The sequence below is a fragment of the Suncus etruscus genome, chromosome 3 (assembly GCF_024139225.1).
Source record: "Suncus etruscus isolate mSunEtr1 chromosome 3, mSunEtr1.pri.cur, whole genome shotgun sequence".
Taxonomy (NCBI): Eukaryota; Metazoa; Chordata; class Mammalia; order Eulipotyphla; family Soricidae; genus Suncus; species Suncus etruscus.
In genome coordinates this window covers 69,565,098-69,585,859 of record NC_064850.1, presented here as the reverse complement: position 1 = coordinate 69,585,859, position 20,762 = coordinate 69,565,098, and the positions used below count along the sequence as shown (strand labels likewise).

The window sequence follows — 20,762 nt, the reverse complement described above, 5'->3', positions numbered from 1 at the left end:
ACCCTGCTAACTGTAAATAATTTGCCTCTAACCTTCCTGCTGTTAACTGTGCTAGCCCCTCCCCAAGTTATCAGTGAAAAACTCTGCTTCACCTTGTCAGCCCTACACTTCGTCAAATATGTGTTATTAGGTTTAGTGCATTAAGTAGTGTAAAGTAATTATTAAAACATTAAAAAGCAACAAAAAGATAAAGGCAATAAATTTTTTTTTTCATGCCTCTCAGAAAATTTTAAAGCAAGGTCATAATTCTGTCACTTTACAGATAACAAAATATTGGTAAAAGAAAAACTTCTTTGTGTTTTAAAATCCAAACGAACACAAAAGTGTTAAATTTAAATCTTATATTTCTATTAAAAGTTTTATTTTAATTTTTAAAGTATTTACAAAATTATGTGAAAAATAATGTGGTTAGCCTTTTTAAACAATATAGTTAATTTAATGCACAGTGAACACCTAGGTGTGCTTTATAGTACCCTTAGTTTTAACTTTGTGCTACAGCAATGGTTGTTCTTTATTTCTGCATTGAAAGAACTATTATTTTAAGTGCATTCAAAATATCAGCACATTATACAAATCTGTATATTTGTGTCGCAGTAAAAAAATAATATAAATGAAAAATATATTATATATAATTTTATAAGTAATATATAAAAGTAACTAAACTTTATAAGCAAATTAACTAGTATTAAATATAATTTTAGTCTTAAGTTCTAAGTGTGTAAATGTATCAGATGTCTTTAACTATATTTTATAATAATCTAAGCATTTAGTTAATTTAGTATATAATATTTTTTACAAATTATTCACATAAAGTCTTCATAGTAAAAAACAGTTGTTTGTTTTTTAAAATCAGTTTTTATACCTTTAATAATCATAGTTCATGCTATTGTGTTTAATCATAAAAATTTTAACACTTTATTGCAGCTGTCTTACTATTCTACTGCAAAACCAATTTAAAGAAAACCTATTCATTTACAGCAAATGATTTCATACTTCAGAGTAAAGACTCCTTCTACAGTGCTCATTAACCATTTTACTTAATGTTTTAAACTTCAAATTAAAATTGTTTTAAAAATGTTTTGTGTTAAATCTAAACCTTAAAATTTATTTTCAGCAAAGTTCCACTCCATCTACATTAAGTACTTCTCAAAACTAAAAAAAAATTTTTCTACAAAAATTTTTTTTTCTTCTCACAAACATGCTAGCTAAATATTTAAAAGCGCTTGTCAATTTTTTATAAATCAGTCTTAAATCAATCCTTTTGTCTGTTTATGTGTCTGTTGTGATGAATGAAAGTGGCCACAAGTGTAAAATGTTGTGTTTAGTGTTGTTTTGTTTTGTCTGTTTATTTGTTATCTCTACATTTTATAATAATACAATTTTTAAAGCCTTATCCATTTTTCAAATTTCAATTAATTTTTTCAACCTGGTTCAGTCTGGTCAGTTCACAGACTGGCATCTTGCAACTAAAAATCATGTGTTAAAAATTATGTATTAAGCTAGCTTTGTCCTTCTAAGAACATGGCGGAAGGTGTGGGAGATGGCAAACCCCAGATTTCTCAATGGCCATCGGGGATAACTTTTCCCTGGAGAATTTCTGGACTTTGCAGTCACCCGGCTTTCCTGTTATGTGTAAGTTCAGGCCTATAGAATATGTATTTATGGCTAAAAAATAGCATCCAGCTTTAACATAATAACTAAAAGTTTAAGAAAAATCCTTTATATTCAGTTTAAAAAAAATTTTTTTTAATTAGCAATTGTTAATTATAAATTTTCTTTTATGCCAAAGTCTAACAAAGGTCAAATAACATTCCCGTGGTATTCAAAAATAACTAGTGTAATGTAAATTGCTAATGTTTTCTGCAAATTCTTAATTTTTATATGAAGTAACCATTTTGCCTCCTGCCAAGCTGTTTTCTTATAAACCTCCTGCTAGCCGCCATTCCTGCAAACCTGTTTCTAACTGACTCCACCTTTGACAATGCTGAATTGAGCACTCTGCCTAGCTGCCTTGGATGCCCACCATTGCCACCAACAACCTCCATTGTAAACAAGTCACGGTCGTGGAACTTTGCTTGCTCGAACCATATATGTGCCCGCCTGTTCAACAATCACACATTTGCAATCAAACCATTATTGTTAACAACTCTTCCATCTTCATTGAAGCCCCCAACTCCACTTATTTTGTTTACTCCACTGCATTTTCTCCCCATATTGTTACTGAAATGTTTCTTGCTTATCATAATTATTATGTTTTAGCTTTGTTAAAGCCTACATTAACCATCAAACCTGTTGGTCCGGTTTCCACCTTGAACCTCATCCTGCAAATGGTCAATGCCTCTGCCCAAGCGCTCTCCAACACCAGCTATGAACACTGTTAAATCTGCAATTCACCGGTTTCGCCGTTTTATAAAAGCATCACAACGTTTAAATCTCCTATCTACACCAATAACTCTAAACTTCTTCTCTGGAAAGTTCAGCCTCAGCGTCATCAACTCACTATTAAGCAAGTTGTAAGCTACGAACTCTGCCTTCTAGCCCATCCTTCTCCTCTCAAGTTATTTTAAATATTATAATTGCCTCTGCTCTAGCCCTCACAGAACCATATTATAAACGCTGTTAGCTTAGCTTCTCTCCTCAACCCCTACGATACTGTTAGTTCCCTTGCTGATGTAGTTCTTCAAAATCGTCGTACTTTATATTTTGCCCTTATATAGGAAGGGGGAGTCTGTGTGGCCCTTAAAGAACTATGCTGTGTATTTAAAGACAAATCTGGATTAGTTAGGGATAGTGTTCTACGTATTGGTAACGGTATGAAGGAGTTCCAGAAACGTTTTGACCAAAAACAAAGTTGGTAACAGGGTTGGTTTTTCTCTTCTCCTTGGATACATACATTACTGTCCACTATTTTGGGCCCTCTTATTAGCCTCATGCTGCTCTTTTCTCTTGGCCAATGGATTTTCCGCAAAATTACTGCCTTTATTAAAAACCAGGTAGATGAAAAGGCAAAAACCTCTATTCAGGTCAACTACCAGCGTCTGACCCCGCGTGACTCCTGTGAAAACTTGGCTTTAGTCACCAAGCCGCCTTTCCAGCCACTAAGTTTCCAGGAGATAGAGCGCATAGCTAACAGACGGAGTTCACTCCGGCACTTGTGCTCTCGGCTGTGGAGACACCTACGATGGGATTAGCAAGGTCCCAGTTGGACACGGCCCTAAAAGGCTACAAAACATAATTCAAATCTCTGTGCACACCCACGGCGCTTGTAGCCACCTTTTAAATGCGGCTTTGGCCGTGTCCAACCTGGTCAAACCTTGTAGCCTAAGACACGGTTCTTCCACCCGCTCACGACTTTCCTTCTTTTATTAGAAGAGAAAGGGGGAGATGTTGGGGACTGACTTGTTTGAGGCCATTTTGCTGTTCTTTCTGCCATATTCCAGCTTTTCACCTAAAAGCTATTTTGCAGTCTTGCTGTAAGTTTTTGAGCTATAGAGAAAGGAATGTGCAGCTGCAAGAGATAATTAATCTTGTAGCCCGGAGGAGAGCAACACGGCCCGGTACCATTCCCAGAAATGAGGTCTTACTCCCTCAACTACATTCCGGAGTCAACAAGGCAGTTATTATGTGTATATGTTACATTGTCTGTACAAAATTATTTCTGTAAGAACATTGCCCCCACCTTATATCTGTTAAAAAGTTTAGAAATGCAGCTAGAAGGTCACAAGATGTTTCCATGGATACTGCAAGAAGTATTGCCCACTTGCCTTATTTGGAATAATGAAGTAATTTTCATGCCAAAAGAATGATTGACATTGCCTTTTGCCTGCCCCCTTCTCCTTCACTATATAAGAAGAAGCTGTAGCCAAATAAAGTTGCCCTTGAGCAGTGAGACATTGCCTTGGGTCTTTATTATTAACCTCTCTCAGATTTTTACAGGTGTGGTTGTTCTTCTACCTAGCAAAATAGGAGTGCGGTTGTCTGAGAAGTCTTCCCAGCTAATTCCTGCTGGCCGGGCCCCCCTGGGGGGCTTCAGGACCCCGCAGGCTGGGTGAAGAGTCTCTGAAGGAAGCCTGAGAATTTATAATTCAAAGACCGATTTTCTAAATGACTTTTAAAGAGAAAGAAGCACCATTGTCATTCAATAGAGACTGGGTAAACAAATCTAGGAATTATTTCCTTAATCCTTTAAAAGTTAGTTAATAAAAAACCCATGGTTTACTAAGTTATTGATAGTTGAGTTTTAGGAATGTACTATTTCAACACCAATCCCAGCACCACCACCAGTGTTAATTCCCATCATCAATCATCTCGGACTCTCATCCTTCATTCTCCAACCAACTTCCTCCACCACGTTGGCAGACTCATAAGTTCCATGGTTTTAATTTAGAGCTCTTGTTTTCAGTGTTGTGAAGTCTGTGCTTGGAATATATAAATGTACAACTATAGCATTATCCTACAAACCCAGTACAAACTGGTCTGAAATTCAGACCCTGCTTTCCCATTACTTTCCCTTTTCATCTTCTTCCTTCCTGCATTTATTTCTTCTTTTCTATTTGTTTATTTTTATTATAAACCACTATAAAATTGTTGATACTTGAGTTATAATCATACTATGTTCCAACACATGGATATGCATTTTACAGTGATCATTTCCCACCACCAATTCCCCCAATTACCTTTCCATAATCCTACCTCCACCCAGCCTGCCTCTATGGCAAACACTTTCTTCTCTTTCTCTGTATCTCTCTCTCTCTCTCTCTCTCACTCTCTCTCTTTTCTCTCTCTGTTATTTTGGGTATAGTGATTTGCAATACTGTTACTGTTGGGATATCAAGCATATCACTTTACTACCTTTCAATGATCAATTCTTGTCCAGAGTGAAGTAAAAAATTTCCAATTATTATTGTCAGATGGTCCTTTCTCTGTCTTAAGTGCACTTCTTACACAATATGACTATTTTGGGGTTTTAGGCTATGAGTTTCTTTTAATACCCCACAGATGGGTGTGATCATTCTATATCTTTCGACTTTATTTCACTTATCATGATACTCTCCATATCTATCATGTATAAAAAATTTCATGACTTAATTTTCCCTAACAGCTGTATCATATTCCTTTGTGTAGATATACTACAGTTTCTTTATCCACTCATCTGTTCTTGGACACTTGCATTGTTTTCAGATTCTGGCTATTGTGACTAGAACTGCAGTGAAGAGTGCAGATCCTTTTTTTGCATTGTGTTGGCCTCTATGTTCATAGGAGAAGTATTGCATGATTGCATGGAAACTCAATTTCTAATTTTTTTGAGGAAAATCTAATGTTTTTCAAAAAGGTTTGATCAGTTTACATTCCCACAGCAGGGATGAGAGTTTCTTTTTCCCCACATTCATGCCAACACTGGTTGTCCTTTTTCTTCTTGATGTGTCCAATCTCTGTAATGTAAGGTAAATCTTTTTTTTTTTTTTTGGTTTTTGGGCCACACCCGGTGATGCTCAGGGGTTACTCCTGGCTATGCACTCAGAAGTCGCTCCTGGCTTGGGGGACCATATGGGACACTGGGGGATCGAACCGAGGTCCATCCAAGGCTAGCGCAGGCAAGGCAGGCACCTTACCTCTAGCGCCACCGCCCGGCCTCGTAATATCTTATTGTAGCTTTGATCTGCATTGCCCTGATGATTAATGATGTGAGGCTATTTTTGGGAAGCGGGTTGGTCCACACTCAGTGGTGATCAGGGTTACTCCTGGCTCTGCACTCAGGAATCACTCCTGAAGGTGCTTAGAAAACAATATGGGATACTGGGGATTGAACCCCGGTCAGCCTCATCAATGGAAATGCCCTACCCACTGTGCTATCACTTGGGTCCCATGGGGAATTTTCCATGTACCTTTTGGTCAGCTGAACAAAAAGTGCCAGAAGAAGCCTCAGATTCCTTCCCATTAGGTTTATTAGCAGTACATAAAAAAAAACCAGTTCTGAGATACTTTTCTTACTATTCTGTTTAGCCCTTTATCATGGGGCTTTTACTAAGGTTTTACTAAGGTTAGAATATTTCTTCCTACATGTGTGGACTCACATCCTTTTACTATTTTTCATTTTATTGACCAGGAATTAGTAGTTTCTTTTGTTTGATAGATCAACCATTAGTTTCCTTTTTGCAATGTCCATTGTTTCTTTTCTTCAGAATTTTCTGGTTTAAATATAGAAACTTTCTCTGGATAGGGTGTAAATTTTATAATTGAACAGAAATTAAGGATAGTCCCCTACTTGTGGCATCTGCTTGGCTACTTTAATTATCTCAGTTTCTCCTTTTTTTTGATAACACTGGCAGTATATAACTGTTAATACTTTGGGAGCCTTCATTGCCTCCAGTAGTTTTAAATTTTCTACTACAGACATATATATATATATATACAAATATATATATACATACATACATATGTGGATATATGGATGTATATATACATATATACACATATATATATCCATAGCTCTTAGATATACTTTTTTGTTCCATATTGCTATGAGAGCATGTAAGACTAAGAAAGTAAATTTAGAATCAGTATGGTTGTTTATTCTAGGGCCTTTAGCCAATTGGCAGACTTGGTGAGAAGCAATTAATTCAGTTTTTTAAGCTGGAGTTCTTCCTGGCAAGATTTTCTCTTCCACTATCCTGGTCAGACTTACAACAGCATATGCTGCTTCTAAATTTCCTTAAGAAGTAGGCTACTTCCATCCGTAAACCAAGTTTCATGTGGATTATCCAGGGGTATTTATTTATTTCTTTTAAAAAAGATCTACTAGAATATACTTTAAAATCACCTTCATGTACTCACAGATTTCCTCAGGGAGGAATAGGAGTTGCTGGACTTAACATTTGACAAGTCCTAAGCATTGCTCCTGGAGTGTCTAGTGATAGATCTCTGTGCTTTTCAATTTTTTACCTGTTGGTCTATTATTTCTAGATTAGGTGTTAAAACTGGAGCTTAATCTTAAATGATATTTAAGAGTTTGAAATGCCAGTTGGCAGATCTCATTCCAGTCCAGACTCTCAATATCTTTCCCCTTTACTGCCTCATAAAGAGCTTTTACTGCAACACCATCATTGTGAATCCAGAGTCTGAAAATTGCTTTATTTCCCAAAAAAGGCCAATATTGCTTAATAGTTTGAGTTGCTTTGAGTTTACACAAAACTTCCTTGGAAACTTTTGATTTGATCATTTAATTTGCCTTTGTTTGATAATAAACAATATGAAGTGAATTTGTGTCTATAAGGGGCTAAAATGGGGTGGTAGGTGGAAAACTGGGGACATTGGTGGATGGAAGGTCACATTGGTGGTGGAATTGGTGTTGGAACATTTAATACTTGAAACAACTCTGTCTTTTTCTTTCTCTTTCTCAGCCCACCCCCACACTCTAATTTCTCTATCTCTAAATTTCTTTCAATAGACAATTTTATATTATGAACAACATGGTATAGCACAATGTTATAATAAAAATTTTAAAAGAATAACTTCCTAGTGTATTTTTATAGGGAGTGAATTTTAGGGATAAGTATACATGATAAATATATAACCTTTTGCTTGACAATGTGCCTTGGAAAAGGAGATTTTATAAGCTCATCCCTGAGAAAGTTTGATATCCAGAGAACTAGAATCTAATTTCTACAATAAAGCAGGTTATTGAAATTCAGTTTTCTCTTCACCTTTATTTTAACAAAATGGCTTGCTTTTAATAAACTTGACTAGTTATTTTGCATAAACACAAACTTATATAACTCTTCATTTGGAATTTTCCATTACTTGTTGAAAGATCCTGGTATTGACTAAGGACAGAACAGGTGATTTATATTAATAAAGACATTAAAATTTTACCTGCCACATCATAATTATCCAAGTGGTCAATGTGAAGGTACAGTGAATGAGTAAGTGCATTGAGCTGGATATGGCCTTATGTTCCTCAGGCTTCTTGTAGGAGTATCTTGATATGGCAAGTGTCCATCCTATTATTCTCCAGGGTTGGGAAAGATCCTATACCTCAATTTTTGAAAAGAAAGATTCATTTCTCTAGAGCAGGTTAAATACCCAAGGTGGGTATGTGACAGATCTTGATTTTAATTTTAGACATCCCATTACATTCAAATACACAAAGTGTAGCACTTGTGGCTCCTAGTGCCTATGGGAATGATCCTGGTGACCACACACACAATTAATCCAAGCATTAAAATGGTAGTCTTGCACTTTCAGGTGTAGACATTACAAGAAAGAAAAAAAAAAGAGTTCCCCCTTTCCAATTTAAAATACATTATATGTACACTTAAGTTCATTGCAGAGTTATTTAAATAACTAAGTTATGGATTAGCCAGGTGCCCAAAGATAAGTAGATAAAGAAAATTTAGTATTATACAAAATACTATTTTGCTATAAGAAAATTTAAGTTCTCTTGCCTTGGCCACAATATGAATAGAACTGAAGGGTATGCTAAGCTAAATAATTCGAGAAGAGAAAGAGAAATGTCTATATAAAACAAAACAAAACAAGGGTACAGACAATAAAACCTTCAAATTCCTCAGTAGAAAAGAGGGTAACAGGGGGTGTGGGAAGTGTGTTGAAAAGGTTCATTGGACTATGGTGGAGAGGGACATTGGCATCCTGGTGGTTGGTATTATATGGTAATATTTTACTCTTAAAACACATAAACATTTTTTGTTAATAGGAGGAGGAGAACAAGAAGCGAGAGAAAAGCAAAGCAAAGAGAAGCATATTTTGTCCTTCAATATGTTTCAAAAACAAGATTTGCAAAGTGAAGTCTGTAGTGATGAGACAAAGTTTGTCTCTCACTTCTTGAAAGACCTCAGAGATTTATATTTGGGCAAAAATCATTCTTAGTTTTTCTCTCAATGTCTTTCAATTTAAATTAATCAGGAGCAAATAGTGGGGCTGCCCATCTTTGCTATGACAGCTCCTATCTTGCTGAGTTGCTGCAAGCTTTAGATAATACAATAAACTTAAAGCAGTTATCTCTCTGCTTGATGTGTTTATTTGTCCTCAATAATATATAAATATTTTATTGAGTTTAACAAAACACATTTTCTACCATATTTCCACAGAAGGCAATTCCTAAAACTCAATTCTCAAGGTTTTCAGATTTTGAGTGCATTGCCAACAGTCTGAGAAAAAAAATAAAATGACATACTTGAAAAATTCAGTTGAGTAAAATTTCAAATTTATCTCTCAAGTGGATCTAATCTCAGAAATAAGAAAAAACTACATGCAGAGGAATTAGGCCTTGAATCTACAAAAGAAATTTTATATTTATCTGTATATATGTATATATTTTTTGTTTGTTTGTTTTGGGTTTTTTGGCCACATCCAACTCAGGGGTTACTCCTGGCTATGTGCTCAGAAATTGCTTCTGGCTTGGATGACCATATGGGATGCTGGGGAGCGAAGATAGGTCCATCCTAGGTCAGCTGCTTGCAAGGCAAATGCCCTACTGATGTGTCAGGGCTCTGGCCCCAATATCTGTATATTTTTGGTTCTTTTTTTCAAACGACAAATTCAACTTTAAAAAAACACGGTCCACTTCTCTGCTAAGGGAAGTCTCTTTCTCTGTGAAACGAAGGCACAACCAAAGATCCCTAAGGAGCTGCCAGTACACTAATGCCTCATTGACAACCGTATTTGCTCCTCTCAAACAGAATATTTCGAAGATACTCTGACTGTAAAAGTCTTCTCCATTGCATGATTTAGAAACTTAAGTTGTTGCTGATGTGAGAAGTGACTTCTGCCAGAAGGAGCAGGGCTGCCTAAGTGGCCAAAAAGCCTCAAGAAAGGGGTCTGCCACTTAGCTTTTATTTATTTATTTATTTATTTTTGTTTTTTTTTTGAGCCACACTAGTTTGATACTCAGAGGTTACTCCTGGCTAAGTGCTCAGAAATTGCCCTTGGCTTGGGGGGACATATGGGACACCCAGGGATCGAACCGGGGTCCTTCCTTGGCTAGCGCTTGCAAGGCAGACACCTTACCTCTAGGGGTCTCAAACTCGCAGCCCGTGGGCCTTTTGCGGCCCTCCATACAACATTTTGTGGCCCGCAGCCGGCCTTCAAATATTGCAGTATTCACGATTATTCGCTTACCAAATAATTGCAATAAAAATTGCATTAGTAAGAAAAAGATCACATTAAACATTCGCATACCCCGAGCAGTTCCGTTCGGGATATGCAAATGTTTAATGAGATATTTTGCGATTTTTTTCTTACTAATGCGACTTTTTATTGTGAATATTCGCGAATACTTTGTGCCTAGCACAGACGTCATTTCCGCTGCTCCTGCCTGCTGTCCCTTGCATTATCAAAGGTCTAAGGGAGAGAAGTTTATTACAGAATTAGATTTTGTCATACCTTCATCATACTTCATCAAAGCCTGCAGTGAAGAGAAAGATTGATGACGAGCACAGACAATTTCAGAAAAAGTGAGAGAAGCAGTATTTCTTTGTTGAGCACATGTCTTATTTGCTCAGAGAAAGTTGCAGTGCACAAGGAATACAACTTGAAACGCCACTATTCAACTAAACATGCTGAGGTATGTGCAAAATATCAAGGAAATGAGAGAGCCAAGCAGGTTGCCATTCTTAAAGCATGTCTAATGAGGCAACAAGATTTCTTCAAGAAAGCAACCAAAGAGAATTTTGCATCAGTCGAAGCTAGTTACATGGTTAGTAAGATGATTGCTAAGGCAGGGAAACCATTCACAGAAGGAGAGTTTGTTGAAAAATGCATGTTACAGGCTGCAAGTATTATCTGTCCAGAAAAGAAAGGTCAGTTTAGCAAAATCAGCCTTTCTGCCAACACTGTGGCAGAGCGCATTTCTGACATGTCAAGTGACATTTATCATCAATTGTGTGAGAAAGCCAAATGTTTTGATGCATACTCTGTTGCTCTTGACGAGGGCAAAGATATCACAGACACTGCGCAGCTCACAATTTATGTCCGTGGTGTTGATTTCAATTTTGAATTGACAGAGGAGCTGCTCACAATAATTCCAATGCATGGCCAGACCACTGCTAATGAGATATTTCAGCATCTGTGTGATGCCATTGAGAATGCAGGTTTGCCATGGAAGAGGTTTGTTGGAATAATAACCGATGGAGTGCCATCGATGACAGGGAGGAAAAATGGACTGGTGGCACTTGTTCAAAAAAAAACTTGAAGAGAAGGGTGTAGAGAAAGCCATTGCTCTTTACTGCATTATCCATCAGCAGGCCCTTTGCACTAAATGCCTGCCCTGTGACAATGTGATGTCTGTTGTTGTGAAATGCATCAACCAAATCAGATCCAGGGGCTTAAAGCACAGGAAGTTTTGTGCTTTTTTTTAGAGGAAATGGAGTCAGAATATGGAGATGTGCTCTATTTCATCGAGGTATATTGGCTCAGCAGGGGAAATGTCTTGAAAAGAATTTTGAGTTGAGAGAAGTGAAAGCCTTCATGGAGAAGGATGGGAATGCTGTTTCTGAGTTGAGTGATCACAAATGGCTCATGGACTTAGTTTTTCTTGTTGACATCACACATAAGTTGAATGTACTAAACAAGATGTTACAAGGCCCTGGGCAGCTTATCAGTGCTGCCTGTGACAACGTGAGAGCATTCTCCACAAAACTTGTGTTATGGAAATCCCAGCTCTCTCAGACAAACCTTTGCCATTTCCCAGCATGTAAGGAACTTGTGGATGCATGCATACCATTCAGTGGTGAGAAATATGTTGATGCTATTTTTAAGCTAGAGAAGGAATTTGATCACAGATTTGCAGACTTCAAAAAGCACAGAGCCACTTTGCAAATTTTTGTGGACCCCTTTTCCTTTGATGTGCAAGATGCCCCTCCTGTGTTTCAAATGGAGCTCATTGACCTGCAATGCAACTCTGATCTCAAAGCCAAGTTCAGGGAGATTAGTAGAAAAGCAGACATGCATAGGCAATTTTTGATAGAATTGACCCCAGCTTCCCTGAGCTTTCCCAAATGTTCAAGCGCACCATGTGCCTTTTTGGGAGCACATATTTGTGTGAAAAGTTATTCTCCACATTGAACTTCAATAAGTCAAAGTACAAGTCTAGACTTAATGATGATCATCTTCAAGCCATACTGAGGGTCTCAACTGGTTCCTCTCTAAAGCCAAATGTGGTTCAGATTTGTGAGAAGAAGTGCTGTCAAGTCTCTGGCAGAAAGGAATAGGCAAAAGATGCCATGTTCAGAAGAACTGTTCATGATCTTCACTCAATGTTCTATTCATGTTGAGAAGAAATAATTAAAACTGCTAATAATGACGTTTGAGGACTTTTTTTTTTTGTGAAATCCCTTATGCAGCCCTGCCTCACCCCCACTTTGCCTCCTGCGGCCCCAGGTAAATTGAGTTTGAGACCCCTGCTCTAGTGCCAACCTCGCAGGCCCTGCCACTTAGCTTTCTACTCACCTCAGCACTTGTTCTGCCTGATGTGAGAAATGACACCTTATTTCTCAAAGAGGTGAGGAAGCCAGGCTGGAACAAGGATTGCTCTTTGTAGGAAGTCAGCCCTAAATCTCATCTAGGCTTTTCTGGTCTGTCACCTTCCCTCAAAAAAAATCTTTTCAGGAGGAGGTGAAGCGGTGAAACAAAATGGTTGTTCATAGAGGAAAATTAGAGAGTGTGAGGGGGAAAAACGAGGTAGAAATCTGTGTTCAAGAGAGAACATGAGTTTCTCCATAGCAGAAAAAATACAGAATAGTTTTTGGAAGGTTATATGCATTTTTTTCTGCTGACTTGGTCTAAAGTTCTTTGCATATATAAAAGATAATATGGTCTTTGTCATAATGAAAACCTTGGACTTTTGATGAGTTTTTTATATTCTCATCACATGTATCTTGTTCCCTTATCTCCTGTAGCTTCTACTTTTCTGAGGGGGTCCACCCTTCTCTGGGTAGGATCTCAGCTTCTCCATCTCCAAAGAGCTCAGGATCTACTTCCTAAAAGGATGCATTACATATGCCTTTGGGTTACTTCAGAACTGGGAAATTTATTTTCAAGTTTTATTACTTCCCCCAAACTCATTACCCTTCCTCTCCATTTATTTACCTGCAATATACATATAATGGCTTAAAAGAAAAATGGATTTACTTTTTAAACCAAGATCAGATACTATGAAGAATTTTCTTGTTTCAGTTATTCAGCTATACACAGGTGTCCCATTACTATTTAGTGCTGTTACAATGGGAGTGGAAGGATGTAGTGCTAGGTGAACTAGTTAATGTAGTTGATCACTTTAATCATTCATTTAATTTTTAAGTACTTAAAAGTATGCAGGAAATATTTTTGATAGTTTCTATCATTTCTACCTTCTTAGATTTTTAATTTAAAGAAGCATAATTTACAAAGTTATTGATAGTTTCAGTTATATTGCTACAATAATCCAATCACCAGTGTCAACTCCCTCCACCAATATTGCCATATAATTCATTGTCTTCTACCCCATGCCCCATCCCTTTCTGCCAATTTGACAGGCATAGTACAAAGTTTGGTGGTTTCAGCTTAGAGATCATGTTTTTAGTGTTGTTTAGTCCGTGCTTTACTATACTATTACCATATTGGCACTCAGTGAGAAAGTATCAAATAAAAATAGATAATGAGGTGCCTGGGGTAGGGTGAGAGATGGCTGCAGGTAAAAGGAAGCTTCTAGCCATATCTGATCCTTCCCCTCCAGATTTCCTTTCTCTCTGTATACACCTAGACTGACTGTGAGATCAGATGGAGCTTATGAATATGTAGGTGGCAGATTAAGGTAGAGCATAGATGCCCAGACAGTGGCAAGGTACTGAACTGAGCACCTGAGTCTTGCCCATGAGCACATGGGTCACCTCTATAAAGTAGAAATGCCTGGTCAGGACAATAGGGAACAGCTGGGTTGCTGATACAGTCTGAGTAAAGACTGTAAAAATGACAGGGAGTTGCTAGTATACAGCTCAAGAAAGGCTCAATGATAAGATAAAGACTAGGAAATTGTACACTGAATTGAGAATGGTGTAGGAACAAGACCAGGTACACTGGAGAGAGCAAATTGTGAGGGGCAGGATTTAGAAAGGCAACTGGCCAGCTCAAGGCAGGTTTATGGCGCCATACACAGGTAAAAGGAGAGGCCTGGACATTTGAAGAGGGCTCTGGACTCATCTACTTAAACTTTATAATAAACTCTATCCTTCTGAGTTTTTATAGGCAAATCTTTCATGCAATTCTCAAGAACCCACCAGCCTAGAAAAATTTGCCTTCACTGTAACAGTATCATTCACACTTTTCTTCAGGAGTTGGTGATTTTGCTATTAAAATAATCCTCAAGTGCAAAGGTGAAATGCTAGTGTTTAAAAGTACAAGAAGACTGTGACATACTGAGAAAATCTGTGTTGGATGATCATTGCAAAGGCATGGTTTTACAGTGCTGTTGGCTCTGATCTTAATGTTGAAGAATAATGTTGCAGGCAGATAGATAGTTAAGGACGAGTTTTTCTGGAAATAATAAACCAAAAAAATTGTCTAGTTCTGATGTAGCACGAAGGTGTGAAGACTATATCTCTTTGAGATGGAGAATCCGAGTCATCACCCAGAGAAGGATGGACTCCTCAAAAGAGAAACTTTATGAGAGTCTAAGGGTTCAAGGAAGAGTAAGAAAGAATCATTAAGGACTTTCCCTGTGACAACTCTGAGCTGTACTTTTCAGTATGCAGAGAACTCCGGCCAAGGTACTTTGGAAAAAGTCCAACTATAAAATCAACTTTGTAAAGACATGCAGATTCATTCCCTGCCTTGGAGACCAGCCCACTTCTAACTTGGGTATGTGTGTTCTTGTTTTTTTTTCCCCTCTCATGAAGCTTATGTGCTTGGCCATGTTTATTTTTTTCTTCACATTTCTCTAAGTAAAATTTTCTTAAAATATCATTTTACTTCACTATTTCATCTCCTCCTAAAATTCTTTTTTGCAAAGGAAGGCAATGCTCCTAAACTGGGGTGAGGTGAACACTGAATTTTTTTTTTGAATGTAAAGAGGACTTGAAAGATAGGGTCCAGTTTCTATACTGTGTAGAATGAGTGGATGTCAGTTTCAATTTGTCAGCATTCATGCTATGTCCATGATGCTTATTGTTGACTTGACCAGTCCTGAGCCAAATTATTTCCCCTGGTGGCTGAGGGAATGTAGCAGAGAGGTTGGTGCACTCTTTCTCAAGGTTATCTTCCTTGCTCCTCACTTCACCTAAGACACCCTCGTTCAGATAACCAGGAGTTGGGTCACCTACAGCATGATTCACCTTGAAAATCTTCTGCTGGTAGTCAACACTCTCACCTAAAATAAATAATATATATTAAGTAAGTCATATTTATGTTTTGTTTTGGGGCCATACCCAGAATTACTCAGGGCTCACTTACATTTCTGTGCTCAGAATTCATTCCTGGTGGGACTCAGGGTATAGTGCTGGAGAGTGAAAGTGGGTTGGCCATAATGAAGGCAATGCCTTACCTGATGTTCTAGCCCTCAGGTCCTGTCATTTATAAATACATACAACAAAATATGTAATGATAAATTTGCAAAATATCTGACTAGAAATTTGTAGGAACTGAGTCCTGTGGTTCCTTTCAGAATAATTGTTCAGTATTCACTAATTCTAATATGTGGTAGATTTATAGAGCATAAGTACCAGGGATAACAGGAATGTACTTTCTTAGCTTTTCAGGTACTATAAAAAGCTTTCAAAATGTGCTGCATGGAAATGTGCCAATCAATTTGATGAATCTGAGTGCGATAAAAATGCAGGAGCAACTGGGTATTGCTACCTGAGCTGGATTGGATAATGTTTCTTTCTATGACATTAGGGATGTTTTTAAGTCACTTGACCCTAGATAGCAGTTGTAACTTTTCACTCATAGTGTATTCACACTTAAGAAAAGTCTCTTGATTGTAGAAAGTCCTATTTTAATTTCATCTCTTTGTTGGAAATGCATTTAAATTAATGTTGGGTCTAGTTTATGCTCAGGAAAATTCCTCATAGTTGGGGGCCAGAGACATAGTACGGCAGGCAGAGTATTTGTCTTATACACAGCCAGCCTGGGTTTGAGCCCTAGTACCCCCCACATGGTTCCCTGAGCAGGAGTGGTCCATGAGCAAAAAGCCAAGAGTAAACTGTGAGCAGTACCAAGTGTGGCCAAAAATGGAAGTGAGAGAGAGAGACAGAGAGGCAGAGAGACAGAGAGAGAGAGAGAGACAGACAGAGACAGAGACACAGAGAGAGATAGAGAGACAGAGAGATACAGAGAGAAAAAGAGCGATAGAGACAGGGACAGAGAGAGAAGGAAAGGGAGAATGGAAGGAAAGAAGGAAAACATTTCTCATAGTAAACCGATGTTTTAAATAAAATCATATAATGGTCACAAAAATAGTTGCAGAACATTTAGATGATGCCTGAGTTTGAAGGATTACTTTCAAGGATTATAGTAGCAGGAAGAAAAGGAATTAAGTTACTAAATTGTTCTGAGGAACCCAGGATTTGGTTCCTCTTGCTCTTTTGTTTTGTTTTCGGGCCACACCCAGTGGCACTCAGGGGTTATTCCTGGCTCTGCACTCAGAGAAATTTCTCCTGGCAGGCTAGGGGTACCTTATGGGATGCAGGGAATCAAACTCGGGTCTGTCCCATGTTGGCCATGTGCAAGGCAAATGCCCTACTGCTGTGCTATTGCTCCAGCCCCACCTCTTGCTTTTTTTTTTATTCCTTGAATATGCATTTAGCTCAAGATAAAACATTTCTTGCTACCCTTAGCTGTTTGTATGTTCTAGTTAAATTTTGTTCTAAAAATAATGTCCCGCTTTTCTTTCTTGAGCTTTTGAGGTTAAGTCTCTAGTAAATAAAAGGACTTTTTTTTTTTTTAATTGACTTGGAGATAAAATAAGCACCTCTCTGAATGCCTTCTTCCTTCTGGAATGTCACAGTTTCATTCCAACCTTACTCTCTATTTTCAAATCAGGGACCTTTCTTGAAATGCTGTCACTGTAGCAAGGTCTCTACAGAGCAGTGGACTCCCATCTAGCAGGGGCCTCTGATTCTTTCTAGACATGTGAGGTCAGAGGCATACTGAATCTGGAAACAGTGCAAATTTTAAAGACAAAATCATACAATTTTTAAATGACTTTGTCCAATTATCTTTGTAACTGACTTCATTTCTATCACAATGAGTGTCATTTTAGTTCAAGTATTTAGTTGGTGGTTATGTTATCAAAAGATTTTTTTTTCTTTCCAGTATATTCTCTTTGAAAAATGAGATGGTGTCTCTCACAATTTATCTCAGGGGGAGTTCCAGGGAAGACCCACATAAAATGGAAAACTAGAAAGAGATTTTGGAGGCCTCTGTCAATGCTTCATATTTATAACATAAAAACACTTAAACTTTATAATTCTTAATTTTATTTCTTTCTTTCTCTCTTTCTTTATTCATTCATCTATATATTTGTCTTTAGACCACACCTTGTGGTTCTCAGGGCTTATCTCTGATTCCACAAACTAAGATCCCTCCTAAAAAGGTTCAGAACACCACATGCAGTTTTAGAGATCAAAACTCAGTGATCTGAGTGCAAAGCAAATGCCTTACTATACTATTACTTTGTTTGTTTGTTTTTGGTTTTGTGCCACACCTGGTGGAGCTCAGGGGTTACTAGTGGGTCTGCATTCAGAATCGCTCCTGACAGGCTCAGGGGACAATATGGGATGCTGGGAATCAAATCCTGACTGTCCCAGGTCAGCCGTGTGCAAGGTAAATGCCCTACCCCTGTGCTATTACTCTAGCCTCTGTAATATTGCTTTGACCTAATATAATTAGTAATGTTAAAACTTAGCATTTGGTGATGCTAGATTGAATATAGGAACCAACACATGTAAAGCACGGATCTTCTATAGATTCCCAACCCTCTCATACTTTTTCCTTTTTTCTAAAACACCATGATTTATGAAGTTGATCATAATACAGTTGTTATAAGCATTAAATGTTCCTCCACCAGTCCCTCCACCAATGTCTCCAGTGTCCCACCCACTCTCCAAGCCTGCCCCCTTAGCAGGCTCACATAATCTATTTTATATTGTTTATTACAACAATAGTGGTGCAAAACTCATTGTCTATGAATTTATTGAGCTGTTTGGTGATAGTTGTTTTCTGTTATTGTTTTCACCAGTTGAGTTTATTGGCTCTTATGAAACCTTCTCATCTAATTTGCTGTGCTCCAATTGAGCAGCTATGGAACTGGAATGAGCCAGTAGCTTGGTGTCTCTTTGAGAATAGTCATGGAGCTAGGCCATTTCTATGCTGGAGGATGTTGGGTGTGAGTGGGGCCCAGAGTCTCCTGGCAGGGCAGGAACTCAGCCTGCCTCATTCCAAAAAGGCTCCAGAAATCTCAGCTGGAGATCAGGGTTTATCAGGTGTCTTAGTTAAAGCCCCATTAATATTTTTTTTGTTTTTGTTTTTGGGCCACACCCGGATTTGCTCAGGGGTTACTCCTGGCTACTGCTCAGAAATATCTCCTGGCAGGCACGGGGGACCATATGGTACACCGGGATTCGAACCAACCACCTTTGGTTCTGGATCAGCTGCTTGCAAGGCAAACGCCACTGTGCTATCTCTTCGGGCCCCCCATTAATATTTTTAACAGAATAAAGAGTTTCATTTATAGTGCTTTAAAGAGAATGAGAATAGAATTACTCTTTCTCGACACATATATGAGGCAAGAGTGATATTTGCCTTCTACTCCTCAACCCCTGTGAGAAAGGAAGCTATTACTTCTGATATGAATGGTGCTGGGAAGATACTAGCCTTCTCACAGGACTGCAAACAATCAGCATGTTCTTGTTGGCTGCCATGGGGAAGTGGTGGCAGTCTGGGGTGAGGTGGTCAAGTGAGGCAAGACAGGCTTGAGGCTGTGTATTATGGAGAGATGAGTTTATTGTAGGTGTGTACCTTTCTTCAGAGGCCAATCTTCATAGAAGAGCAGACCATGTTATACTGGTGCCATCAAATATAACAGAATACCAAGACATTTTATGCTAGGTAATGCTGGGGTTCATAGTGTTGTGTAAGCATTGGCTTCCATCCATCTGTGTATTAAGGTGACACTTTGACATGAGATGAGGTTGTGTGGTCAATTGCTTTTTAAAGAATTCTTCCTGGGGAGACCAGTGGGAATCCTGAAAGCAAGAGAGAGGAGGCAGGAAGTCAGGAGAGTGTGTGCGCTATGCCCATACTGACCCTGAGAGGTTTTCTGTAGGGTAGGCATATTCTGGTGTGTCCTCACCTGAACTCACACAGGTCTGACACTGGCAAGGTCAGGGGAAGCGATGGAGCACAGAAATACTGTAAAGGGACTGAAGAGTTGTGTGAGTGACAGTGACTTTGTCCTCTGTGATATTTGCCACCTTGTGTTCTAATCAAGACTATTCAGCAGGGTAGTAAGCAGAGCAGAACTGGGTCCAGACTGCAGACCATTTAGATAGTTGGCTTGCTGGGGACAGAAACACTATCTGGTTTGCTTAGTGCTAATTTCTCAGGTCTTGTGCTTGGCAGACAGCAAGGGGCACCATCTTCTACTCATATTCAACTCTCAGAGTTTCTAGGTTCAAAAAATGTGAGGAAAGCTCTATTGATTTACTGTTGGAATAATGGAAACTTGTAGTTTTGAATGCTTCTTGCCAAGCAGACAGTTTCTTCCCCAAATTCTAGACTTGTAGACATTTCCCTCTAGGACTCTCCACATCTCTGTCCCACGTTGACATTTATTTTCTCATGCTGAAAACATGAACATTGGTGTGCAAAGACATAAGGATTAGATTACTTTCTTGGAAAATAATGGTGGAGATGAAAATACTAGAATGGACACAGATCAAAGTTGTTCTACAAGACAAGTTTTGAACAAATATTTATCTGTTCCACATAAGCAAATATTAAACAAATATGTACTGGTGAGCTAGTGTGAATTAGCTCATCAAACTGAGTGCAATCAAGACCAGCTTTCATAGTCTTAGGTCCCTCTAGACACACTGCAGACGAGGTCAGAGGCCAGATCCAATAAAGGTCTAGAAATTGGATCTAGTCACCTTCTGAATCTCAGGCATTGTTTGTACAGAGAAGAGGCTACAGGAGATTTAGCATGTTCCTTCAAGAGTGGGGCAACTCTGAGGCAACAAGTCTGTTTCTCTCATACAGGAAAATCTGGTTTGGGCTTTTATGGAGAGGAGAGATGAGAGAGAGAGATAGACAGACAGACAGAAAGAGACAGAGAAACAGAGAAAGAGAGACAGACAGAGATAGAGAGACAGAGAGACAGACAGAGAGACAAAGACAAAGAAACAGAGACAGGGAGAGATAGAGAGACAGTGAAAGAGAGACAGAGAATAAGAAAGACAGTGAGACAAAGAGATGATAGAAAGACAAACAGAGCTAGGAGAGTGGAATGCATAGTATGGGTTCTAGTATTATTTATTTATTTTTCTTTATCAAATCACTGTGAATCACAAAGCTACAAAGATATTCATGCTTTAGTTTCAGGCATCTGATGTTCTAACACCAATGGCTTTATAAGTTCCATTACCTTCCACAAGTGTTCACCCTTCATCCTGCCTCTATGGCTGATAAATTTTCCCCTCCACTCTTGTCTTAGTGTTGCCTTTCCTAACTTCCCACATACTGAAGACCAGTTCTGCTCCTCATTTCTATTG

At 38.3% G+C, this 20,762-nt stretch overlaps 1 non-coding gene across 1 annotated transcript; it reads left to right on the top strand.

Moving 5' to 3' along the window:
• Positions 1–438: 438 nt before the first annotated feature.
• Positions 439–568, top strand: LOC126005025 (small nucleolar RNA SNORA22). Its single transcript, XR_007494210.1, has one exon. It is a non-coding gene; the product is annotated as a small nucleolar RNA SNORA22 (small nucleolar RNA).
• Positions 569–20,762: the final 20,194 nt, after the last annotated feature.